Raw genomic sequence first — 27527 nt, 5'->3', positions numbered from 1 at the left:
CAGATGATTGCGATGATTACAGTAAAAAAAAGTCCTAAGCACAGGGCATGTAGAGAGGTGATGTGGTAGAGCAGGAAAGAACGCTGGCTTTGGAAGCAGACAGACCTGGGTCTGCTGCTTTGGCCTTTTTCTAGCTGTGTGGCCCAGACAAGTGGCTTAACCATTCTGAGACTTGGTTTCTTTATTAGGAAAACTATGATGTTAAGACCCATTTCTGCAGTCTATTGTGAGCACTTGGCACAAGTGTGTAAGGCACATGGCATGAGGTCTTGCAAAGTACAGGTGCCCAGGGAATAGGAGCTGTTATTAGAGCAGGTGTTTGACCAATTTACTGAGATAAAGAGGGCTTGCAGTACCAGGGACAGCCTGGGGAGGGCAGTATTTACACTTGGTGGGCATTCAGCAAGCTGGGCTCTCCCATGGGCTTTGGCCTTCTTCCCTGCTCTGGAGGGATGCTCAGGATTTGGATTCAGGCTCTAAAGCTCAGGGCTTAGGGTGACCACTCCTGTGTGGGCCTATGTGCAAATCCACCCTTCCCTTCCTCCTGGCCCTGGGTTGGGAATCAGGAGGCCTGGGGTGTAGGCCCTGCCCCTTTCTTGGCCTTCTTCTGCTTACTGGGGTTCACAATCTCAGCTCTGTTGTGGTGCCTCAGGTGGGGGATCAAGCAAGGGGTAAGTGAGAGGTGGAGAGGGAAGAGCTTTCCAATGGACAAGTTCCTCCTTGGGATGAAATGTGGCTGAATTGTCCACAGGCCGGGGGCTCTCACCTGGATTGCATTCCATGTTCATGTGCTGTGTGACTTTTGGCAAGCAACTCCACCTCTCTGAGTGTTAGTTTCCTCATGTAAATGGCTCACACAGATTTCCCGAAATCATTTTTCCACGCCCAGTCCTCAAGCTTATCTTGCAAGTCCAAGTCTTAGCAACTCACCCTCCTCCCAACTCCTCAACCAGCTCCAGCCTCAGAGATGCTGCCCTCCTTGGTCTTACATGACTTGAGTTCAGGGTACTTTACCCCCCTGCCATAATTATTCATCAAGGGGATCTCTTGGCCATGCCCTCGGCTCCCCCAGGATCGGAGCCTTGTCTGAACCACAGCTCCTTGCCCTGTGCCTAGCATAGACCTGGCACTGAGCAGGTGCTCCATAAATACTTCCTGAAGCCGCCTGCTGAAGTGGAAGGAGCTTGGGCTTTGGGGATCACGTAAGTAGAAAGGCAGTGAGGAATGGTGGTTAGTGTGCAAGCTGCCTAGCAAATCCCATCCTAGCAATCTGTCCCTGCCATCTGGCCTTGAGCAAGTCACTTAAGTTGTTTCCTCATCTGTAAAATGGGGACAATCATACCTACCTCCTAGAGTTGTTATGAGGATTACATTGGTTAATTCAGGCAAAACTGCCTAAACAATTCCTGGCATTATTAAACTGTATCTGGCTCATGTACCAGTCTGCTGCGTGACCTCAGAAAGGTAGTTCAACCTCTCTGAGCTACAGTTTTCTCATCGGTAAGAGAGCGTCTACCCCATAGAGTAGCCATGAGGATTGTATGTGATGAACAGGGCCTGGCCCAGGGTCAGGCAGGGGTTGCAGTTACAATCTCAGGGAAGTCCCAGTAAATAAGCCAAGGACAGTTCCCCCTAGGGTGCTAGAAAACAGAATCCCCCACCCCCCTGGGGCCCTACTTTGCCTGCCTTTTGGAGGGAGTTTCCAGAAGGTGGCACCCTTCCTAACCCTGCAGCCCTGGCTGATGCCACCCTGACCAGGCCCTGCCAGGATCTCAGAGAAGATCTCGGCTTCAGCCCAGTCCTTAAGGAGCTGCCAGACAAGGAAAAGACAGTACTTTGATGCAACCAACCAGGCTATGGTGACACCAAAGAGGAGGATGGCAGTGAGTGCCTCGGGCATCCATCGTACAGAAACCAGGGCTCAGAGTGTAAATATGGAATGGACAACATTTATTGAGTACTTATTAAATGCTGGCACTGTTCTAAGGACTTAACCCATAGTAACTCATCGATGCCTCACCCAGCCCTATGACAGAGGTAATGTTGTCACCCTCATTTTCTGATAGGGGAAAGAAAGCATAGAGGTGAAGCAACTTTCCGAGAATGTGGGTTTACGGTGGCAGAGCTGGGATTTGATCCCGGGTGGTCGGACTGCAGAGGCCACTTCCCTAACCACCACTCTTCTGCCCTTAGGAGACTTGCATTGGGCCAACAGTCCATGAGCGCCGGGCAGGGATTGGCAGCTTCTGCTCCGGGCGCCTGTCCAGGGCTCTCTGCACTCTGCCATGCTGGCCCTGGAGCCCCGGAGTCCTCCTGCCTGCCCTCCCTCTTAGGCACCAACCTCTCCCTGCTGGCTGGACGAAGGGGCAGCCCACCATCTCGGCACTGTCTAGTTAAGACACGCAGGCTGCAGCCCTGGCTCTAGTTGAGCAGTTGACGTCTCTGAGCCTCAGTTTCTTCTGCTGTAGAATGGGGACACAGGGATCCTGTGAGGGTCTAGGACTATCCTGATAGATGCCAGAAGCTTTTGGTCCCAAGACTGGGATCCTCCTGGCTCCCTCTCAGGCGAGAGCCTGCCCAGCTTAGCACGCCTCTTCCATCTGCTGGCTGTTCCGCGGGCCTGGCTGGTGGGTGGCTGCCCACTCTCCGCTCTACGCTGTTCCAGCCCCTCCATCTGGACCACCTTCCCGACCGTCCTCTCCCATCGCCATGTCTTGGCCCCTCTTTGACTCCCCAGGCTGCCTCTTTCCACTAGGTGTACTGCCCGGCCACCACTCGGCCCTCCCACCGGGCATTCTACGCTTTCTGTATCTTTTGTATCTTTGTGCTTCATAAAACCCGCTCTTCTGTCTTGAGAAGTGGTGTCGCTTTCCACCCGGTCACCAGGAACCCTGGGTGCCTCGTCCTTCCCCTTACCCCCTGCAGCCCATCGATTACCAGGTCTTTCCTCCTCAGCAGGGCCCAGTCCTGGCTCTTCTTTGAGGCCCTCCCACCCCCGTGGGCATCCAGAAAGCTCCTCCCACCCACTCCTCAGCCCCTCACGGCCATCTGGCCTCCTCCTACCCACGCTCCAGGGCCAGCTTTCTAAAGCACAAACCTTTCTGTGTCATTTAAAAATCCACAATGCTATACAATGGAATACTATTCGGTCATAAAAAGGAATGGAGTACTGATACATGCTACAACATGGATGAACCTTGAAAACACTCTGTGCTTCATGAAAAAAGCCAGACACTAAGGCCACATAGTGTACGCTTCCATTTACATGAAAATGTCTAGACTAGGCACATCTATAGAGACAGAAAGTAGATTAGTGGTTGCCAGGGGCTGGGGAGAGCAGAGAATGGGGACTGACTGCTAATGGGTATGGGGTTTCTTTCGGAGGTGATGAAAATGTTCTAAAGTTGACTGTGGTGATGGTTACACAATTCTGTGAAAACACAAAAAATCACTTAATTGTACAATTTAAATAGGTGAATTGTATGGTATGTGAGTTATATCACAATAAAACTCCTACTTAAGAAAAATCCACAAGAGCTCCCTAAATTCCTCCGGGTACGCAGGACCCCAAGGCTGGCACCTGCCCCCTCTCAGTGCCCACCACCCCAAGCCTTGTGCCTGATGCTCCACAGTCAACCACATATGGTGCCACCCAGGCTCACACACACACCTCTGGCCTGTGTCTCTCCTGCCCTGATTACCTGGAATGCCCTCCCTTTGTCATCAGGCAAACGCGTACACCCCTTTAAGACAGCGAAGGTACACCGCCTTCCAGGAAGTCTTCCCTCAGCCCCCACAAAGGGTTGAGGTTCCCACTTTAATTACTTACAAATCTGTAATTATCTGGCTGGACTGTAAACTGTGAATACGAGGTCAGGTACCTAGTGAGTGATGGATGGGTGTAGTGAGAGCTGGGAGTATCCAGCTCAGCTACCTTGTTTGACATTTGAGGCAACTGAGGTCCAGAGACGAGCAGACACACATGGCTCTTTACCAGCAGAGGCGGATTCTGACCCCAGGTGTACTGAGTGACTAGGGTGTGCCAGGGCCCCAGCTCCCATCAGCCACCTCTTCTCCCACAAAGAGGGGTCCGGGGCAGCTCCCCCGTCCACGTTGCCCAGGGGCCCAGGGGTCACGCTGCTCCTAGCTTCTCAGCTGGGAAGGCACCCCGTCCTGCCAACACCTGAGTCTCCTGTACAGAAGTGTTAAGAAAACAATGAGAGCTGCAGTCACAGACTTGGGTGGCTTCACCTCTGACAGGTGTGTGGGCTCAGACAGGTCTCCCGCCCTCTCTGAGACTCAGTCTCCTCCTCCGGGAAGGTAGCTGATGATACCTGCGTGGTGTAGATGCAGTGAGAGCCTCTGAATGGGTAGCCTGCTCCACCTCTGCCTCCCCGCCAATCCTCCGCAGTGGTTGGAGTGATCTGACGAGAATGAATCAGAGCTCAAACTCACCAGGGGCTCCCCGCATCCTTAGAATGAATGCACACACCTAGCCCTGCAAGGGTGGCTCTGGGGTCTTCCTGACCCTTCCTGCCGCTCCCCTCAGTCTTAGTCTCTGTTTCCTTCGTTGAGCCTCATCACAATTTGTAACTGTATTAGAAAACAATTACGTCTGTCTTGTGTGCCATCTGTCTTCACCCTGCACTGGAAGTACCTGGAGAGGAAAAGAAGAACCGGGTTTGTCTGGTTCTCATTGGTTCCCTAGCTCCTGGCAGAGTAATGGGAACATAGCAGGTGCTCAATATACATTTGCTGAGTGAACGAATATACCCCTTATAGGGTTTTGTGAGAATCAGATGAGAAAGTGGGGTAGAAAATACTTGGCCAAGTAAATGCCAGGTTGTTACCGCTGTTATCATGTCAATTTCACCAGGCTGCATTGATGCTCAGATCCCTCTCCACCTCTCAGTGTTCTCCCCACGGGTCCTCCCGTGAGCCTGTCCACCAGGGTGACCAAGTTGTCCCCAGTTTTCAATCCGGAAGTTCTGCATCCCAGAAATGCCCTCAGTCCCAGACAACCCTCCTGAATGCTTCTCAGGCCCATCTGTCACCTCTCTCTTCTGTTGGCAGTTCTCTGGATGCCTTGGCTGTACACGTACTGTTCTCCGTGCCTGAAGGTCCTTCTCTCCCATCCTCCTGCCCTGCTGTATTGGTGAATCTGACATGTGTACCTCTGGGAGGCCTGCCCTCCACTCTCCACAGCACACAACTCAGACTCCATGGACAGCTGTGTGCTGGTAAATGGCTGGGGAGGGGGGGGAAGCCCTGACTTGTTGTGTTTGCCAATTTCTATGGTGAAAATGCTTCCATCGGGGCAAATTTCATGCTACCAATCTAAGATAACTGAATACGGAGTTGGGAAGAAATGCCCAGAGTCAGTTCTTGTGATCCAAGCCACCAAAAAACAGCCCATCCCATCACTGGACCTCACCCATATGTAACCACCCACTAGTTGGTGAACCCTGGTTTAAGTAGGGGCTGGGGCTTTAATCTCTACATCCCGAGCACCTAGTACAGGGTATGGCACATAGTAGGTGCTCAGTTAATTCAGTTTGCCGAATGAAGGCAGGTCTGTCTTCCTAACTGGACAGTGAACAACTTGAGGGCAGGAGCTGTGGGTTTGATAAGTTAACATACATAAAGTGCTTAGAACATACAGCAAGCGCTATATAAATGTTAGGTATTATTACTCACCCAGCATGCAAGGACAATAAAAATTCCCACTTATTATGCGCTTTCCGGGTGCCAAGCCCAGTGCAAGTGATTTACATGGGTTCTCTCACTAAATCCACATGACCACCCGCGGAAGTAGGTACCATTATCACCCCCATTTTACAGATGATGAAAGTGAGGCTCAGAGGGGGTGAAGTGAATGCCTCAAGGTCACGCAGCTACTAAATGGCAGAATTGAGGTTTGACTCCAGGTCTTTGTGGTTCCAGGACACAAAATTATCAAGTTGCTGAGTGGAGACACAAGTGGAGACCATCTTGTCAGGGCTACTTAGGGGACAGGGCTTGCTGGGGTCACTCAGCAAGGTAGAGCCAAAGCCTGGGCCCCAAACCCAGGACTTGGAGCCAAAGCAGCCAACCAGCACCTGCCTTCTGCAGACGCCCAGAGCCCTTAGCCAGGCAACCGAAGGCAGGGATGGCAGTCGGCCGGGAGGAGGAGAGAGGATTACGGGGAAACAGATTTTCTCCTGGCCTTCCCCCTGGGCTCCGGGGATAGGTGATAATTGACCGAATGAGCCATGAGTCAGGCCGAGGCAGGGCTCCATCTGGCCCTGGCACGGCGGGGCTGCTAATTGGCACCGAGTGATCCTCGAAGCCTCCTTGGCTGGCCTGCGGCTGTGCTCCCCCTTCGCCTCCCAGAGACTCCGGATTAAGCCCCAGAATGCCTGGTGCCACAGTGGACTCAGATGCTGTCAGGCCCAGTGTGCCAGGCCTCCAGGGTGGGCAAGGAGTTTCTCTGTCTTCCTGGGGGGTCCTGTAGACCAGAGGGCTCTGTCTGTGGCTCTGAGTAGAGGCAGGCTCACCACAGTCTAGCTCCCACTCCCGAGAACTTGATGAAGTTGAACCTGGGCATGAACTGTGTAGCTGGCTGCCAGGGTGGAATCCCAAGCCTGCCTCTTGCTAACAGTGTGACTCTGGGTAAGTCACCTAACTCTCTGTGCCTTGGCTTCCTTGTCTATATAATGGGGGGAATGATGACACTGCTCTTGTATTTGCTGGGAAGATTACACGAGTTAATTCACAGAAGGCACTTGCAATAGTGCCTGCCTGGTTCATATTAACGGCTATGCAAGTGTTTGCTTTTATTATATACATTCTTTCTTGGCCCACCGCTTGCTCTGTGCTAAGACCTGGGGATAGAGAGACAAAGAAGAAGTAGTCCCTGCCCTCAGGAGTGTGGGTCCAGTGGGGAGATGGTGAGTTATGAATTTATTCAAGAGGTGCTTATTAAGCCCCTATTGTGTACTAGGCACCGAGTCATGCGGAAAAAAGGCCCAGGCCCTGCCTGTTAGAGGCTACACCTGAGCAAGAGGCTGGGACACCTGTCTTCAACCAGGGCTGACTGTTGGCCACTGTGGGCAGAGGGGCCCTGGGCTCAGCAGTGCCAGGTTTGAAGGGCAGCTGGCTTACTTTCCTGCCTTGGGATCTCCAGGTAGTTTCGGATGTGGGTCAGGGAGAGGAGTTCAGACAGAGAAAAGAGTCCTAGGCCCAGAGTGGGGAGGCCAGGGCTCGGCTGCCCCCTCAGCCCCTTGCTCTGTGAGTCCAGGCCACTTCCTGCCTACTTTGGCTGTGGCTGGGACCATCTCTGTGGCCTCTTCCAGGCTCGGGACTCTGGCTGTGGACAGGCTCAGGCACCCAGCCCTGGGCCCTGCATTCTCCTTGAACTGTGGAAGAACTGATCTGTGTGTTTTTAGGGGCTTATGCTGAGTGTTTGTCAGGGCTGAGCTTGTGGTGTTCTTGTGGCTGAGTGGGTGGGGTTTTGGGGTCTCCCTCATGCAAAGTGTCTTCTGCATTTTGCACGCTTCCTGCTTTTGCTGCTGAAGTTAAGCCAGTGAGTCAGTACCCCTGAGCTGGGCTGGGCAAGGGTGCTGATCTGTGCCGGGGCAAAGCCACACTGGAAGCAGGCGACAAGCTCCTGGGCTGGAAAGAGGAGCTTCTGATCACTGTGTGTCTACATGTGCCTGCTGGTGCTGGGCCAGGAGCTTCCGGAGCCCATAACCTCATCAGTCCTCATAATCACCCTGTGCAATAGGAGGTGTTATTCCCATTTCAGAGATTGGGAAACTGAGGCTCAGAGAAAGGAAGTGCCTCGTCCAAAGTCACTCAGAGACATAGGGGCAGAGCCTGTGTCCCCACAGTCCACGCTCTCACATTGCTTCCGAGGCCCTCAGTGTTCCAGCTTGATGAAGGGGGCCCCTCCCTGACCAGCCCTTCCTCCCTCAAGGGGGCCCTGCCCTTCCAGGTTAAGTCCAGGAAGTGCCTCAGGGTCATCCCCTTGCTGTGGCAGCTCCTACTGGGACCACCCAGGGGATGTCAGTCATCCTGTCCCCCTCCCCCACATGCCCAGGTTCCCCCCACTTGCCCCTGCTGGGACCCGGGCTCTGTGGATCCCTGCCAGCAGCTGGCAGGACGACAGAAGTCAGAAGGCAGGAGCTGTGTTAACACGTCTCCTCTTTGCCTGAGAGGGGAACCCAGGGCTTCCCCCAGGCCAGCCTCCACGCGGCCGGCTGCTGAGTCCTTTCCCTGCTCAAGACCCTTCAGTGGCTCCCTTGTGCCTGTGGCGCGTCCCGCCCGCTTCAGCCTCCCCGTCAGGGTCCACCTCGCCGGCCTCAGCTCCCACAGCCTCCCAGCCGTGCCTTGGGCTCGGGTCACAGGAGGCAGCTTCCGGCTCCCCAACGGGCTGTGCTCGGTGTCACCTCTGCCTGCTACGCGGTCCCAGCTCCAGCCTGGCTAACTCCTCTTCGCCCTTCACATCTCAGCTCCAGCTCCTTTGGGTCGTTCTCCTGGGATGCCACCCTCTCCAGGGCCGGGTTTAGGGCCTCCCTTCTGTGCTCCTGAAGCCCCTCGCCTCTGCTCCTGCATGATTATACAGGTGTGACTGCCCCTGCACAAGGCCCTGAGCCCGGTGGCAGTGGGTGCCCATAGCGTCTGGCACCTCTCAGCCCCGGGGTCTGGCTGAGAGGTGATGGACAGGGGGTCTCAGGAAGTGTCTGTGGACTGACTGACTGAGTCTGAGAAAGGTGGAATCTTGTGCTTAAGGTCACCCAGCTTGTGTGTGGACTGGAGACTGTGTTTTGGGCCTCTGGACCATGTCAGAGACTCCAGGGCTCATCTGGGGCCCCCAGTAGCAGGCTCTCTTCTTGGCATTTGGTTAACGTCTGTCTTCCCGCCTCCCACTATCCCACCTGCCCAAGTGTGAGCTCTATGAGGGCAGCCCCCGTGCCTGCCCTGTTCACTGCCTGGTACAGAGCAGGCCCTCTGTAACACCTCACTCGACAGCAGGCTAGAAGGCCCCAAGGTGCGGAGGGGCGAGCTCACAGACGCCTGCAGGAGCCAGACCCTGAACCCCACGGCCATGAAGGTGGGTTAAGGGCGATTTGCTCCCGGCTCGCCAGCCCCTGTATACTACGTCAGGCCCCCAGTCCCGGCTCTGGCCCACCTCCCTTCCTGCCATCCTCACGGTGGGGGCTGAGGGCTCCCGCTCGCCCAGCAGGCAGCCCCATTCCTCCAATTTCCTCCCAATTAATCAAGCTCTGAACTTTTTAATTATCTGCCTGCAGGGTGACTCCCCACTACGGTGAAGCAATTAAGGACGTTTCTAAGTGTGGTGTGTCTGCCGGCAGGCAGCTTTGACCAGACCCTGATGGAGGAGGTGAGCAGAGAGGGGGACAGGAGTGCCCTCAGGTCGTAGGGCTACTGGAGGCCGTCCTGGGTTCCCGACCAGGGCTATTCCAGGGATCTGGGGCCACACTGTCCAGGGTACGCCCACCCCCCTGCCGCCACCTCTGTTCACGCGACGGCTCTTTCTCTTCAGCTGGAATCTGGCTTCCCAGATTCCAGACAGTTACCATGTGCCAGGCGCTGGGTTACGTACACGCTTTGCAATTCTACTGCATCCTCACCTTGACCCTGGGAGTAGGAAGTATAATTATCAGAGGAAACAGAGGCTCAAAAACATTAGGCAACTCCAGAGATGCAGCTGGGATTTGAAGCCAGTTCCGAGTCCACATCCACTTCATCAACTCTCTTTTTTTTTTTTTTTTGCGGTACGCGGGCCTCTCACTGCCGCGGCCTCTCCCGTTGCGGAGCACAGGCTCTGGACGCACAGGCTCAGCGGCCATGGCTCACGGGCCCAGCCGCTCCGCGGCATGTGGGATCCTCCCGGACCAGGGCACGAACACGCGTCCCCTGTATCGGCAGGCGGACTCTCAACCACTGCGCCACCAGGGAAGCCCCCATCAACTGTCTCTTAAAGAATAGCATGGCCTGTGGAAGTGCCCTGGAACACTGAGGAAGCAGGGTGGGGTGAGGTGGGGGTGTGTGTGTCAGGGGTGGGTCAGGGAGAGGCTGTGCAGGAGATGCCAGCGAGCTTGAGAGCTGCTGAGGAACACAGGCTCTCCGTAGTCCGGGTGGCCGGTGGGAGAGGGCACTGCAGGCAGAGGGGCAGCCAGTGCAAAGGCACGGAGGCCTGAAGTAGTATGGTGCGTGTGTGCGCCCGCGCGTAAGTGTGTGCGTGTGTGTGTGTGTGTGTAGCTGCAAATAGTTCAGGGTCGCTGAAGCATGAAGTTCAAGTCTGGGAGAGGTGGGAGATAAGCCTGGAGAAGCAGGTGGGGTCTGGGTCACTGGAAGTCAGAAGGACCTTCACTATCTTCTGGTCCAAGCTCCTCACTTTATGACTACAGAATACATGACCCAGACAGGGACAGTGACTTGCCTAAGGTCACACAGCAAGTTAGTGGCTGATGGAGCTGGGGCTGCAGCCCAGGAGTCCTGATACCCAGACTGGAAAGGAAGAAAGAGGGGCAGAGGAGCAGTAGCTGTCAGCTCACTGCAGTAGCCTCCCGACTGGTTTCCTGGCTTTTGCCCTTGCCCTCCGACCTCCCCACTCTCCCCTGGCTGCAGCCTGCTCTCAACACACCAGCCAGAGGGATCCTGGAGAACAGGAATCAGTGGTGTGTTGCTTCTCTGCTCCAAGCCCTTCCGCAGCTCCCACCTCACCTGGAGTGAGAAACAATAGCCTACAAAGCCCCCCTTTACCTCTCTGGTTAAATCTATCCCTAGGCCTTTTATTCTTTTTGTTGTAATTGTATCTCTTTTACCTCTCTGAACTCACTCCTAGAAGCCTCCCTCTTGTCTACCCCACTGCAGCCACACTAGCTTCCTGGCTGTCCTGGAGTATATCAGGCCTCCTCTAGCCTCAGGGCCTTTGTACGTGCGGTTCCCTTGCCTGGTTCAAGTCCTAGCTGAGCTACTTCTTCACTACATCCCTCTCTGAGCCTCACATCCCTCATCTATAATTGGGGTTAATGTTGTACTCCCCACCTTCCTCCCCAGGCTAACATGGGATCCTAGTGAGAAAATGGGGAACAAATAAAGCTCCACAAAAGCCCTCCCTCCAGCTCGAGGCTATCACTGCAACAGGGCTTGTAAAGGTCTTCACTGGGTCCTTGAGAAAACAGCCCCACAGACGAGCAGTGGGCTCCAGGCCCCCAGACCTTAAGCTGGATCAACATGGCGGAGCTTCCCAGCCTGTAATCCTCAGGACTCACACATGCTGGAAAAGCGAGTGTTAAATAATAATCACGATGTGCCCGAGGGGAAGCCGGATGTGCTCGGAGAGCTTGACACATCTGGCAGGGCAGGCCTGAGTCCCCCGGCACATCTGGCTGCTGTATTGACAGGTGGTGTAGTAGGTCACTGAGGAAGGGCCTGTCAGGCCGGGTCCTCATGCCATGAGTGGGGGTGATGGCCGGATGGAGCTGGGAGCATCTCCCAAGCTGCCTGCAGGCCGTAGCCCCCCCCTTGTGGATCCCTGCTTCAGGCCATCCACTGGACTTTGGTGGTGTGTTCTGAGAGGCCGGCTTAGGACCTAGAACCTGGGCCGCCAGATTCCAAAATCCCTGCAGCATCCTGTTGGCGCCAGCCGCCCCTGCTGGGGCTTGGGGAGCCTGGGAAAGCCCCCTCTCCTCTCCAGCTGGCGGGGGGGTGCATTTTCAGGGTCACCTCATGGAGCACTTCCCCTTATATGGGATCCAGAAACGTGGTCATCAGCTCCACCTGAGGGAGCCCCCTGCGCTCCTACCTCCTCCCACCTGCCCCAAGAAAGCCATGGTCATTAATAAAGGACACAATTAGCTGTCAGTGGAGAACATGTCTGGAATTTTTTACCTGCTCTGCGAGCTCGGTTAAGGCAACAAACCCCAGGACCCCCCGGGAAGCAGCTGCCATACACCTTTCAGGGGCCCCCTTTGCCCGGGCCCAGGTCAGGAGGGGGCCTGTGACTTTTGCGGTGTGGGCTCCGCAGGCCTGGGCCTGTGCACGGCTGTGTTTTCCAGGCCAGTGGAGAAAGTGACAGAGTACGAGAGATTTCCTGGCTGAAGTTGTTTTTTTCAACCCAACAGGCGATACAATTCAATGTAATTTCCTCCTCCTTCCTGTGTCGACTTGAGTCTTTTAGAGCTTGAAGGACTTGAGAGAAAGGAGTTAGTTCAGTCTCTCATTTTACAGCTGGGGAAACTGAGGCCCCGGGAGGGGAAGTGACCTTGTTCGTGGCAGAGGGAAATGTACACGTGCTTCTCTTTTGGGTTCTGTACGCATCCCCTCGCTCGCTGAACACAATCCGAGTCTGCAGCCAGGGTCCAAAGGAACATCTTTGAAGTCCCTGATGGTCACTGTTCACACTCCACCGTGTCCCGACCACGTGCTGGGGCCGGAGGGGACAGTGGTGAGCGAGGAAGATGCAGTCCCCGCCCTCATGGAGCTGAGGGTCTAGTGAGAGCAACAGAGGGAAAGAAGCAGTGGACAAACACAAATACTCAACTCGAATTGCGATGGCCACGAAGGAGACAGCGGGGGCTGAGGCAGGACCACAGCGGGTCACCTTAGGGAGTGTGGTCAGGAAAGGCCTTTCTGAAAGGTAGCGTTTAAAAGGCAATCCCTGAGGAGAGGAATGAGCGGGCACAGTATTTGCAAAGATGGTACAAACTCAGGGCCTCGGTTCCTCTCCATGTAATGAGGTAAGAGCAGGACATCACCAATTTGACACCCATTTGCTTGGCCCCAGCTGTCTCTGACCCCAGACAGGCACCACTACATCTGCGAACGCACTTGCTGCCTGGGCACTTTTGTCCTAAGAATGCCATGAGGTCAAGATTTGTCACCCCTGTTCTGCAGATGAGAAAATAAGGCTCAGAGCAATGAACTGCGTTCCCCAGGACACATGGACACCAAGTTCAGGAGCCTGGGCCTCCAACACCTGCCCCTCTCTCTCTGCCCTTCTGGGTGCTTTCCAGAACTACTTCTTCACCCCAGTAACCCAGAAGACTGGGTTACTGCTCAAGCCCTGGTGGCCTGTGACTTGGATGCTAAAGAAAACCCCACTCAAGAGGTCCCAGCGTTTGGTGCCTCAAGGAGAAGGGATTAAGAAACACAAACAGGGAGAAGGGGAGCTTGCCCACATTCACACTGAGGCTCCTGGGCTGGGGAGCCTGCAGTCGCTCTCCCTCCTAGGGGTACAGAGACCGTTGCCCCTCTCCTGACGGCTTCTGGGGAGCAGGAGTGAGCCTCAGCGAACCCAAGCCATAAATCAAATGCACAAGATGTGGCTTGGCAGCCATCCAGTGAAAAAGATCTGGGGGTTTGAGTTGACCATAAGCCAGAGCTGCTGAAAAAGCCAATGTGGTCTTAGGCTATAAGAGCAGAAGGAGAGTGACAGGCCAGCATCCTCCCTGCTGCTCAGGCAGGGTCAGTTTTGAGCTCCACGTTTTAAGGAGGTCCAATGAGTGATAGTGGACAGGATATCTGAGGCGTCCAGCTGGTTTTCTATCTGCAGTCCCTTTTGGATGGTGCTGGAGGGGCTGGGAGTAGAGTCCCAGGTTCAAACTCTCCAAGCGGCATTTTCTAGGCACACAGCAGAGTTCTGGAGCCTGACTTGCCCTGGAGCATCCCCTTGCCTGGATCTCTGGGAAGTAATGCGTTCTCTCCTTAACCTTGCTCAGTTTCTACCTCCATGTCCTAGCCCTCCTGTATACTGGGGATTTGAGATCACGTGTGCGGTCTCACCATGGCCTGCCCTCAATTAAGGACAGACTTATTCAGTTAAAAGAGCCCAACATTCTAAGTAATGACCTTGTGCCCAGCCCTCTGTTGGGCACTAGGCACAGAGTGGAATAAGACAGTCCCTGGCCTTGATGATCACTTCTAGAAGGGGGGAGTGATTATGATCAGTTAGGATATCAAAGCAGACTTTCCAGAGGAAGGGCCAGTTCAATTGCGTATGAAAGGATACGTAGGAGTCCGTCAGGGCCAGAAGAGATGAAGGACCTTCCAGGCAGACGAACAGTGTGTGCAAAGGCATGGAGGGGCGAGGAGGGCAGGGTGGCTGGAGCACGGGCTGCGTGGGAGAAAGGTGGGGACACAACACAAGAAAGGTGACAATGGCTGTATGTGGTCACTGACGGAGTCTGGGTTTTTATTCTCTAAAAGCAGGGAAGCCAGTGGTGGTCCTGTGCCAGTGCTCAAATGGTGGCCGTGTGCCCTCAGTCCTTCCCTGCCACCTTCCTGCCCGGGCCCTTACCTCCTCGCACTGCAGCCCTCCTGCTCTGGCCTCAGCTGACCCACTCCCCTGTCTCAACTCTGACCCATCTCCTCTCTGTTTTCCTTAGTTCTCGAACCTTTCCTCCTTTGCTGAAACCAGTTCCACCTCTTCCATCATTAAAAATGAACTGAGCTATTAACAACAACCATTCATACCATCTATTGTGCACCTATTATGTGGCAGGCTGACGGCTTCATGGAAGTTATGGGGGCGGGACTGTGCATCACTGTGGTTAGGGGCACAGGCTCTGGAGTCAGGGTCCAACTGGCCTTGAACCCTGGCTCTACCACTGACTTTGGGCAGGTTACCTAACTTTTCTTTGTGCCTCAGTGTCCTCATCTGGAAAATGGGTCTATCCATAGGACTCACCTTGTAGGGAAAATTCAGAGTTAATACTGTAGGGTGTACATTCATCAACAATTCTTACAGCAATCCTACAAGGCAGGTACTAGTGACATTCCCATTTATAGAGAAGACAGTTAAGGTTTTGTGAGGATAACTAATCCACCCACAGCCAGTAACAGCGCTGGGAGGGGAGCAGTGGAGCACTACCTCTGAGTCCAAAGACGAGGTATCTCATGGCCTCACCTCTTCCAGGCTGGGACCTGGGCTGGGCCCAGGAACCCAAGATTCAATGGGCTCCCAGCCTGGTGGGGAAGATGTCCAAGTAAATGGGCAGTTTCCAAACAGCGTGACCAGTGCCAGGGGACGTGTGGGGTAGGGGGAGGAGTGCTGGGCCTGGGAGCCCAGAGGAGAGGACCTTAACACTGTTGTTTCCTGGAGGTGTAAACACTTGAGCTGTCTTGGAAGATAAAGAAGGACAAGGCAAAAGAATGAAAAGAGGGGCATGCTGGGCAGAGAGGGAACAGCCCACGCAAAGGTGTGGAGATAGGAGACCTGCAGCTGGAACCCTGAGCCTGGGAGTGCAGGGGTAAAGGATATGAAATTGGACCGGCAGGCAGGGGTGGACAGCAGTGAGCCTACCACCCATGCCCCGTGCCCACAGCCTGCAGGTCAAGTAGCTCTGCCTACGGCTTGACAGCCTGTGAACCCACAGAGAATCAGGAAGAAGCCTGCTCGGTCTCTGGACCGGAACATTCCTGGATCATAAAGTCCCCCATGGCAGAGCAGGGACCTGGGGAGACTAGCCTGCTCGCTAGGGCCCTTCAAGGCTAACTGATCCCAAACCTTCCCAAAGATAGATGGCTTCCTTAAGAGTTACTTTAAAACACTCCTATCCCAAAAGCTTACAAAAATCCCACACCTTTTCAATTTTAACGGGTCAAAAGTTGAAAATTATGAGCCAACAGCAAGATTTGCAGAACAAGTGATCTTTGGCTAGCAGCCGGTATACTTCATGACAAATTGCCCAGACGCGGTCATTTTAGAGTGAACACCTTTAAATGGCACTTCGACCTTCCTCTAAATGTCTCCTTTATTTGAACAGTGTGTTTATGGGGCCTGGAGCTGCTGTTCCCACCTTGTGCTTTGGTTTTGTAAAAGAGAAGGAAACTGAGAGGGAGACGGACATCAAAGCAGAGGATGATGACAACCCTCTAATCTCATAAACTCTCCTCTTATCTCAGTCCTTATAAAAATGGGGAGGCCTGGTTGTCACGAAAAGCAGCTCAGAAAACTCATAAACTTGACAAGCCCTTAGTTCTAGCACCCAGAGGGAAGGACTCTAATCCTTGAGAAAACTGGAGATGAAGAGAGGGGAGGCAACTTCTGGGGAAGGGCAGCCTGCAGAGAAGGCCCACGCTGTCACCAAGTGAGGGTTTGAGAGCACAGCTTCCTAACTTACTTTGACCTCAAGGCAACCCAGTTGGAGAGAGTCTCCTTGGTTACAAGAGAGGCCAGAACTACTATTTTAACATCTGTAATCTTCTGATAAATAACAGCTCACACTTAGCGCTTACTCTGGGCCAGGTACTATTTTAAGTACCTTATGTGGATTAATTTATATAATCTCAAGTTATACTATAATTATCCTCATTTACAGGGGATAAGGCAGAGGGGTAAGTCTCTTGCCAAACATCACTGATTCAGTGAGTGGCAGAGCAGGGATTTAAACTGAGATGGAAGCCATCTGCTTTCCCTCACCCACTGCTAGCTCATCAAGGGGTCGGGCTCCAGGCTGGGTGGAGCCTGGCTCATATCCGTCATCTCCTCTCCTCCCATTACAACATCCTGAGCAACTCCTGGCCCTGTTTCACAGCCGAGGAAGGTGAGGCTCAGAGTGGTCGATTGTCCTGGCCAAGGGCACGCAGCAGGGGGATCGCAGAGCTGGGATCCATCTCACCCCCGATGCCTGGCTCCAGGGCCTGGGCACCTTGCACGGAGGTTGGACTCAGCCTCCAGATCTGACCAGACTTGGAGTCCCAAGGGACTGGGATCAGTCAGGGTCCCGAGGATCAGAATCCGGTGGCCCCAGGCTGCAGGCTTCGTTTACTCTGCTGGGCTTGGAGCCCCTTCCTGAACCTGAGGGCTCTGAAGCCCCGCCTGGCTTTGTCTTCTCAGAGAGGCAGTACAGTGTAATGGTTAGCTCACGAGCTTAACCCAGATGGACCACTTCTAGCTGGGTGACCTCGGAAAAGTCACATAACATCTCTGCGGTTAGTTCTGTCATCTGCAAAATGGGTATAATAATGCTACCTCTCTCCTAGGGTTGTTGAAACGATGGTTAATATACATACAGCACTTAGAACACTGCCACACGTGCAGTAAGTGCTCAGTAAATATTAGATATTATTATTACTATGGTCTGCTCTCTCTGGGGATGTGCCCTGTACCCTGGACCCTGCTGCCAAACCAAACAGCCTCTGTCCATCCCTAAAGCCCCTTGCATTACAGACTGCTGCCTGGCCTGGCCAACCTCCCAGCTGCCCAGGCCTCCTGTCAGCCCTGTCTCTGTAGAGAAAGCAGCACTCTGGGTTCAAATCCCAGCCCCAACTCTTCCTGGCTGAGGTCTCTAGGCACAGGAGCACACGTCTCTGAGTCTTTGTTCTCTTGTATGTAAAACAAGGATTATAACCCCTGTTTTAATAACACAGACGTTACAGACCTGGGTCTCTGCTTCCTGCTCTCTGGGACTTAGACAGACCTGGGTCTCTGCTTCCTACTCTCTGCATGACCTCAGAAATGTTAACAATGACAGCTTTACTGATACTATACATAGAGAATCCTAATGATGCTACCAGAAAACTACTAGAGCTAATCAATGAATTTGGTAAAGTAGCAGGATACAAATTTAATGCACAGAAATCTCTGGCATTCTTATACACTAATGATGAAGAATCTGAAAGTGAAATTAAGAAAACACTCCCATTTACCATTGCAACAAAAAGAATAAAATATCTAGGAATAAACCTACCTAAGGAGACAAAAGACCTGTATGCAGAAAATTATAAGACACTGATGAAAGAAATTAAAGATGATACAAATAGATGGAGAGAAATACCATGTTCTTGGATTGGAAGAATCAACATTGTGAAAATGACTCTACTACCCAAAGCAATCTACAGATTCAATGCAATCCCTATCAAACTACCACTGGCATTTTTTACAGAACTAGAACAAACAATTTCACAATTTGTATGGAAACTCAGAAGCCCCCGAATAGCCAAAGCAATCCTTTTTTTTCTCTTGTAGTCATGTACCAAAATGTTCATTGCAGCTCTATTTACAATAGCCAGGACATGGAAGCAACCTAAGTGTCCATCAACAGATGAATGGATAAAGAAGATGTGGCACATATATACAATGGAATATTACTCAGCCATAAAAAGAAATTGAGTTATTTGTAGTGAGGTGGATGGACCTGGAGTCTGTCATACAGAGTGAAGTAAGTCAGAAGGAGAAAAACAAATACCGTATGCTGACACATATATATGGAATCTAAGAAAAAAAAATGTCATGACGAGCCTAGGGGTAGGATGGGAATAAAGACACAGACCTACTAGAGCACGGACTTGAGGATATGGGGAGGGGGAAGGGTAAGCTGTGACGAAGTGAGAGAGTGGCATGGGTGTATATACACTACCAAACGTAGGGTGGATAACTAGTGGGAAGCAGCTGCATGGCACAGGGAGATCAGCTAGGTGGTTTGTGACCACCTAGAGGGGTGGGATAGGGAAGGTGGGAGGGAGGGAGACGCAAGAGGGAAGAGATATGGGAACATATGTATAACTGATTCACTTTGTTGTAAAGCAGAAACTAACACACCATTGTAAAGCAATTATACCCCAATAAAGATGTTAAAAAAAAAAAAAAAGACATGTTGCTTGCATTACAGATCCCTCCTAGTAGGGATCATTCATTCAACAGACACGAAGCCCTACTATGTGCCAGGCATTGTTCTAGCTGCTGGAGACACAGCAGCAAATAAGACAAGCTAGGTCCCTACTTGTAGAGCTTAAAATCAGATGAGGAATATGAATAATAAACAAGTTATCAAATAAGTACAGGGTGATGTGCTGGAGGGTGCTGAGTTGGGGGACAACTCTAGCTGGGGTGGTCAGGGAGGGCTTCTCTGAGGAGGTGACATGTGAGCTGAGACCTGAAGGACATGAAGGAGTTGGTTATGGGGAGAGCACAGGGAAGGGGATTCCGGGCAGAGGGAACAGCATGTGCAAATGCCCTTCCTCAGGAGTAAATAAAGAAGCCTAGTGTGTCTGAGGAGTGCAGAGGCCCTTGTGGCCGGAGAGGTGTGAACAAGGGGAAAAACGTGGGAGACTGAGCCTCAGGCCCGTGGACACAGAAAGTAGATGGGAAACCCATGGAGGGTGTTCGGCAGGGCTGTGAAATGGCCTGTGATTTGAACAGGCAGACGTGATGGTGGCTGGACAGGGTGGTGACAGTGAGGGTGGAGAGAGGAGGTTGGATTTAATGAGGACCTGCCAGCAGTTTCTTCTGCCCCCCGTAGAGCCCTGCGTGAGCATGAGGGGTGAGAGCCTTCTGCTTCTGCGAAGGAGTAACAGTGTTTCCTTCCGAGTATTCCACTGTTTCAGCAGCGCCTTCTCCCCAAGGCCTCTCAGTCAGCGAGCTGACTGTCCATCGAGAGCCCATAATTAGGCTTTTGGGACAGGTGCCCGGTGGGCTGGCAGCACCTCCTCTGTGGGCCGTGTGGGGCCCATGGCCATGCTGCTCCTTGGCAGAAAGTTGAAAGGGAAAAAACCTGCTCCGGGCAGCTCCCTGCTCCATTTTTAGGGTCCTCCTGTTGCCCTCACCCAGCCCCAGGCATGTGGCTCCCCGAGCTGCCCCAAGGCCCCGTAGGACGCCTGCTCAGGGTCTCAGATCTTGCCCAGCTCCTGGCATCTGCCCTCTGCCCCAGCTGCGTCTCGTTGCCTCTGAACTCAGCTCACGCTGGGAGAGGCCAAGGATGCGTCTTTGCCAGGGAGTCAAAATGTACATTGCACCTGCGTGCACCAAAGCAGGCTCCCTCCTGGAAGACACGAGGCCTTCATCCCGGGAGTTCATCAAACGGGGACAGTTCAGGCAGCGTGTCCGGGAGGGGAGGTGGACTGTGGGGCCAACAGGGCACCGGGCTGCTGTTCATACCTCCCATGGTCTCCTGCCGCTCCCGCCTTCAAGACTGACCCACCTGCTCCTGAAATCAGCCTGTAAGTCGCAACTTTCCAGAACAACCTGCTTCTGTTTCCTAAGCGTGGCCACGGGTGCACCTCACGACAGCCCGTGATGGGGTGTGATTATTATCCCCCTCGTGACGAGGAGGAAAGCGAGGCTCAGAGAAGGATGTGACTGCCCAGGGCCAAACGGATGCCTGGGCCAAAGTCTCCACTTCCAGCTTTGAGTCGAGCATGGTCTCCTTGGCACCAGGCCCTCTCTGCCACCCGGATTCCCTCCTGCCTTACAAGGACAGAAGTGACAGCAGAGGGCTCTGGTTAAGATCGGAGGGATAACCGACAAGGCCATTAGTGGGTAGTGACAGACAGGAATGGACAGCAAAGCGCATGTCTTAGGTGAGCTTTAAAACTGACCATGACATCTACTGAGAAATGACATGGTCAACAGGTGATTTAGGCACTAACCCCTGCCATTTGTCTACTAATACCATGATTAGAGCCTGGCACATTGCTCTAAGGTTCATTCATTCATTTGTTTGTTTATTCACCCATTCATTCCACAGACACTGATTGAGAACCTGCTATGTTGCAGGCACCTCGTCGGGACAGAAAGTTGTCAGATACGGTCCCTGCCCTTGGTAACTGCTACCCAGTAGTACAGCTCTGTCTCTTCCACTGGACTGGGACCTTCTCAAGTGGTTAAGAGAGTGGCCTTGGGAGTCAGACCACATCCTGGCTGTGTGACCTTCGGCAACTTACTTCACCTCTCTGTAGCTCAGTTTCCCCAGATGACAAATGGGGGTAATAACAACGCCTACCACCAAGGTCACTGTTGGGGGTCAATGAGTTAATATGTATAAAGTGCTTAGAAAGGTGAGTCTACACAGAGTTAATGCTTAGCTCTGTCCTTCCACGTTCTTAAGGATGTGTAGGATTTCCCAAGCGAGCTCTTACTGTCCTGATGGGAACTGCTGGGTTTTGTTTCTAACAATCATGTCCCAGGCTCCCTCCTCTTTTAAGCATCCTGGCAGAGAGTATGCAAAATGCACTTGTCAGGAGCTATCTGTCGAGAGTGTCTTTGCACTTGTGCTTAAATAGTCATCATTATGCCTTCAATAAAGATTTTTTGAATGCCAGGCACCGTTCTAGGGCTTTTAGCCACATCATCTTATTTAGTTGCTACAACATCCTGATAAGGTTGGCACCGTTTCCCGTTTTGCAGAGGAAAAAACAGGCTTAGAGAGGCTGCACCCATCCATCCAACCATCCATCCATCCATCCATCCATCCATCCATCCATCCAAGATTTTCTGAGTACCTACTATGAGCCAGGCAGTCACTGTGCCAGGACTAGGTTCAAGTTCCAGCTGGTAACAAAAGACACCCAGTCCTTGCCCTATCAGGGCTTCTGGTCTTGCTGGGGAAGACTGACTGCGTTAAGAGATGAGCAGCACAATGAGGTCCTGAGTGAAGGAGTGCAGGGTATGATGAGTGCATTCAATCGGGGCCTGCCAGTGCATGTAGTTGGAGGACAGTAGCCTAGAAATTTCTCCTACCTCCTCCTAAGCCACTCCTCCTAAGTTCCATCTTTGCCCCTTCTCAGCATTGCAAGCTACCATTCATCAGGGTCAATGGCCCCTCCTATGACACCTCACATCATCTCATAGGTCACAGATGTCATTCATCCCCAGAGAAGCCCAATGTATCTCGACCCTATACTGGAACTCACTGGTTGTCATTTGTTTGCTGGCTGAGTGCTGATCATAATTAGTTTCCTTCGACTTTCTTCCCCACCAGTCTGTGAGCCTGTAAGCAGGGCTTACTCATCTTTAAATCTAGTACAAAGCTGAGCAGAGGGTGGTTACTCAACAAAAGCTGGTTTCGGGAATAAATGGAGAGGCAGAGTGGGTGAGAAAACCTGCATCTGAGTCCCAGCATTGCTAATTCTGGCCAAATGGCCTTGGACAAGCCCACGGTTAGAATTTAGGCTTGGTATACAAATAGCTTCGTCTCACCCTCCAACTTCAGTCAATTGGTTGGTAGCTGCCTGGAGCATTGTGTTGAGAAGGATCCTGAAGTAGCATCGGGTTTAATGGAAAGAGTGCTGTGATGCCTGCCATGGATTCAGGAGGAGTGGCAACAGGTGCTCCTCATTTCTGCTATCCTGGAAAAGGTTGTGGTCCTCTTTAAGGCTTTGTTTTTCCCATCTGTAAAACGGGGAGACTAGACTCAATTATATCTGACACTCTAGGATTCTGAGTCCCACATCCTCTTCTAGTATGATTTTTCTTTGGGGACAGGAGCCACATGCTAGCCTAGCCCAGAGCCTAGCGCACAGCAGGTGCTCAGTAAATGCTAGTTGGATGAATAATCTTCCTTGGTTATTGTGAGACCCCCGTAGGCAGAAGAGGACTTATTATCCCACTTCAATACGAGGACTTGAAGATTCGTGCCTGGAGCCACATAGCGCCCACACCGGTCCCGGGGTCGTCTGACCCCTGCACCCAGTCAGTTGCATGTACCTTTCTGAATCAATCGAATAATGGCGCCAACCAGCAGCCATATTGCATTTGACTCCACAGAGCATTTTCACATTCATTATTGTACTTGAGTTTCTCAAGGACTCTGGCAAGGGAGGGGTGAACATCGCCCTCAGTTGGCAGATTGGGACACTGATGCTCAGAGTGGGCACGTGACTTGCTAGGTCTCACAGAGCTGGGATGCACCAGGTCTTCTGGTTCTAAACCCCATGCTCCGGCCACTTGCCCCTTACTAACCAGCTCCTATGTTCCACTGCGCTTCCTCTTTCCTCACAGCCACCTCTGCTTTTTCAGGAAAGATGAAAGAGCAGAGACATGAAGAGGATGTAACAGGAGCCAAGCTCCCCTCTCCCAGGAGGCCAAGCCCCACCTTGGGCCACCTCTTGAAGGGGGACCTTGAAGGGGAGAGAAGGGGTCAGAAGACCCGAGCAGTGGGGCACCAGCTGGACGACAGGCCTCCCGGGTCTTCTCCATGACCCCAGCCTGGGCTCACACCAGCTGGGTAAACAGGCACCAGCCCCAACCAAGGGCGGGGGGCATTCCTGCCCCTCTCAGACTGCCTGTCTGTTGCTAAGGATTCTGGGAATGAGGCAGGGAAAGCTAAGGTGAGAAGCTGACCAGAAGCCGCCACCCAGAAGGACTGGTCTGGAACTGTCCTTAGGAAGACAGGGATGACCTGGGAACAGACGGGAAAATGGCTAGACCTGGTCTGGCATCCACCCTCTTCCCTCTCTCCTGCTCCATACAAGCCTGGTTTCATCTTATTCTAAATACTTTACAACCCTGGGTATTTAACTTGGTCTCTTGTGACTCAACTTTTCCACCTGTAAAATGGACCTAGGGACAAATACTTCTGGACTAGAGAAACTCTTTTTTTCCCCATCTGTACCCTTTTTCCAGAGACCCTGTCCCTCCGGGAGGAGCAGCTCCTATAGACTTGTGACACTTGTAAACATCCCATCATCTCCACCCCAAAGCACAGCTAACCAGAGCAGAGAAAGCCGGTGCCCGTGTGTGCAGTGGAGTCTCCCCAGTGAGGCTCTCGCCCCTGACTGTGGAAATGGTCCCAGACAGGGACGTGGGGATCCCAAGGGCCCCTCTGACAATGGGAAATCCACCTCCTCTCTTTAGGCCTCGGTTGCTTTCTTCACAACACCTGGGAGATAGACGATAATTAGCCCCTTCAGGTCGGGACATCTTTCGAATGACTCCACACTTTCCCACCTATATGCCTTTGCTTACCCGGCGTCCCCATGTCCTCTTGTTCAAATCCAGCTCAGAGGCCCCCTCCTCTGTAATGCCTCCCCTGGTCTTGCCCCAGCCCTCTAGAACTACAAGCCTCTCTTCCCACCTCCGTACCCCCATTGACTTGGTCTCCTTCTCTGAGAACACGAAAAGCTTTCTGCCTTTCTTATTGGTGCCCTGGGACTGCCGGCTCTTTAAGGCAGGGCTCTGTTTTTGTTTTTGTTTTGGCAGCACTGTGCAGCGTGCAGGATCTTAGTTCCCTGACCAGAGGTCGAACCCGCACCCCCTGCAGTGGAAGTGTGGAGTCTTAACCACTGGACCGCCAGGGAAGTCCCTAGGCAGGGCTCTGTCTTGTCCTTCTCAGCTGCCACAGTGCCCAGCACGGGGCCTACAGCATAGCAGGTACCCAACATGGGTTTGTTCACTAGACAGAAGAAATGAGCAACAGAGCCGGTCACAGCCCTCCCTGGCCCTGGGTACAAGTTATAGAAGGCCAAGGGGGCACCACAGCTCTGAAATCCATGCATTTTCTTGATGTACACAGAAGAAGTGAGACGAAATGCGAGCCCAGGCAGAGAGGGCTCAGGTTTTCAACTATCATGGAATCCAAGGCTGCAGGATGGCGCATAAGGGCCCCTAGAAGGTCACGTTCAATTAACGGCTGGCTATAAGACATTAGCCAGTTGATCCCTGACCCAGCAGCGGCCACCATGCACTCCCCAGCTGCTTGCAGGATAAAAACTTCCAATGCACGATATTCTAGGGATCAACATGTCAGTAAGGCACCTATCACAAAACCACAATAGCGGTCTTCCTCCACGGTCTTTTCAAATAATGGGAAAATGGGGACAATCAAGGGGCCTCGACTCCTTGTCTGCTTCATCTTTGCACCCCCGAGTGGCTGGTGCAGAGCAGGACTTAGCTGAGCCCGGGGAATGAGTGGCTGACCCCCCAACCCCAGCACACGAGCTGAGCTCTCAGCACGCCTCCCCTCGGACACACAGGTTCTGTGGAGTGTAGACGATCAGAAGGCTTCAGGGAAATCAAAAGCAGCTACTCAGGAAAGGCCAGGGCCCTGCTGGAGAGGCTGCTCTGCGGGGCTGCTGGGTCCCCGGGCCGGTGATTCATGTCTCGCTTGCCCAGGGTGGGAGCACAGGCCGAGTATGAGCTGAATTCATAAGACCTTCTCTGTTTTATCTCACAGATGTTTCTGGGATGGATGTGTCAAGAAAAAAAAAAGGCTGAAGTTGAAAAATTCCAACTCAGCACATGTCCTCCAGCCCTTGGAGACGTGACAAGGGATTAAAACACCCTTTCTCCTCATATGTCCAACATCTCAGGAGAAAGCTAAATTGCATCCCCGTCAGAGCTGTTCTGGGCACCTGCTGGCTACGAAGACGACCTCCTCATTAGCCTGGCTTTCCTTTGGAAACAAGCGCACAAAAATTGCATTATGGGTACGTGTGTGAACGTGTGCGGTGTCATGCACCCCTCGCTGTCTCCAGAACCTGTTCCCATATACAATAAAAGCTAACTTCTGAGTGCCAGCCACGCGCCAGGCTGCACACCAAGCATCACCTCATTTTATCCTCACAACCCAATGGGGTCTATGTTCCATTATCCCATTTTCTAGATGATTTGCCTACACGCGGATGTCTGTGTGTACACAAAATGTGCTCGTATGGACACCTCAGTCTTTCTCTATATATCCAGATGCAAGCAGATCTTCAGGTCTGGGCCGTTGTACATACATGCACATATATGTGTGTCCATGCCCTTGTGTTATGTCCTTATTTCACAATAGAGACCATTCATCGAGTTCATTCCGTGTAAGATGATTTGTTTTAATTACCATTCTTTATGTCATCATTAATCCTGACAAGGCAAACGGTATTATCTACATCGGAGTTGACAAACTGTAGTCCAGGGGCCAAATTTGACCTGCCACCTGTTTTTGAGAATAAAGTTTTATTGGAACACAGCCATAACCATTTTGTATGAATTGTCTGTGGCTGGTTTTACACTACAACAGCAGAGTTGAGTTGTCTATGAATTCTCTGGATCTTTACAGTTTGCTGACTGCTAATTTGCTTTTTTTTCACATGAGGAAACTGAGACTCAAACAGGGTATCTAATTGTCCAAGGTCAGGCACCAGGTAAATGTTTAGTTAGCCAAACACTTGGCCACCAGACCCGCTCCTATTTCTGGGTGTCTTTGTGGATGTTAATTGCAGTTGTGCTTAGATACTTGTCACTCTCTGTCCCTATGTGCTTATATGCCTGGGAGAGGCTCTGTGTGTCTGTATGACCCTCTCTGTCTGCATAATCAGAAAAAAAAAGTACAGTTTTTATTTGTTGGGATTTTGAGAAGTTAGGGAACGACAACTATCATATCACTTATATGTGGAATCTAAAAAAATGATACAGATGAACTCATTTACAAAACAGAAAGATTCACAGACATAGAAAACAAACTTACGGTTACCAAAGGGGAAAGGGGGGGAGGGAGGGATAAATTAGAAGTTTGGAATTAATAGATACACATGACTATATATGAAATAGATAAACAGCAAGGACCTACTGTATAGCACAGGGGACTATATTCAATATCTTGTAATAAACTATAATGGAAAAGAATCCGAAAAAGAATATATATAGATTATAACTGAATCACTGTGCTGTACACCTGAAACTAACACAACATTGCAAATCAACTATACTTCGATTTAAAAGAGAATGTGGATTTGACAATCTCTTTTCGCAGATAATTGGCTTTGTTTAAAGTGCTTTGAGACTGTTGTAAGTGCATACAAGTTCAGGATTATTATATCTTCTGGGTGAATTATTCATTTTGTCATTAAGTAATGACTTTCTCTGTCCTCAGTAATGCTTCTTGTCTTAAAGTCTTTTTACTCCCTGATATTTATCTTGCTACCATTTTTTTTTTTTTTTTTAAATTTTTGGCTGCACTGGGTCTTCGTTGAGGTGTGCGGGCTTCTCACTGCGGTGGCTTCTCTTGTTGTGGAGCACAGGCTCTAGGTGCACAGGCTTCAGTAGCTGTGGCTTGCGGGTTCTAGAGCGCAGGCTCAGTAGTTGTGGCTCATGGGCTTAGTCGCTCCACGGCATGTGGGATCTTCCCGGACCAGGGCTCGAACCCATGTCCCCTGCATTGGCAGGTGGATTCTCAACCACTGCGCCACCAGGGAAGCCCTACCTGTTTCATTATAGAGAATATTAGCTGATATATCATTATCATTTTCTATCCCTTTACTTAACCGTCTGTGCGTCATTGTCTTTTGGGTATGTCTCTTGTAAACAGAGCTGGACCTTTTCCCCCCATTTAAACTAAGACTCTCTGATTCTTAACAGTTGAGTTCAATCCATTTTCATTTACTGTGATTACTAATATATTTGAACTTATCTACACTACCTTACAGTATGGGTTTTATTTATCACCCATTTAAAACGTTTTTCTCCTTTCTTGCCTTCTGTGGAGTTGACTTGATTTTCTTTATGCCTTTTTACTTCCTCTACTGGCTCAGAGTTATGTAGTCTAGTCTTTTACGACCACCCTTACTTTTTTTTTTTTTTTTGGTGTGTTTTTCCAGCATCATGATTTAATTAAGGGAGCATATTCATTGTAGAGAATATATTGATGATTGTAAATGTGACTCCCCGTTACAGCCTTAAATTTTTTGACAAACAACACCAAAGCACAAAGATGTCAATTATATATCCAAACTACAGGTAGAAAACAAGTACATGTATTTTCCATGCTCCAAAATTGAGTATACACTGTACTGTCATAGGGAAGGGGTTTACCAATGAA

The 27527-nt window shown here is 51.7% G+C and overlaps 1 protein-coding gene across 1 annotated transcript in view; it reads right to left on the bottom strand.

The window, feature by feature from the left end:
• EPHB2 (EPH receptor B2) overlaps positions 1-27527 on the bottom strand; it is a 120575-nt gene that overhangs the window by 43002 nt on the left and 50046 nt on the right. The window lies entirely within an intron of this gene.

Source organism: Neophocaena asiaeorientalis, unplaced genomic scaffold (assembly GCF_003031525.2).
Source record: "Neophocaena asiaeorientalis asiaeorientalis breed wild unplaced genomic scaffold, Neophocaena_asiaeorientalis_V1.1 scaffold79, whole genome shotgun sequence".
NCBI classification, from domain to species: Eukaryota; Metazoa; Chordata; class Mammalia; order Artiodactyla; family Phocoenidae; genus Neophocaena; species Neophocaena asiaeorientalis.
Note: the sequence above shows the minus strand (reverse complement) of the source record. Positions and strands in the feature narration are given on the sequence as shown.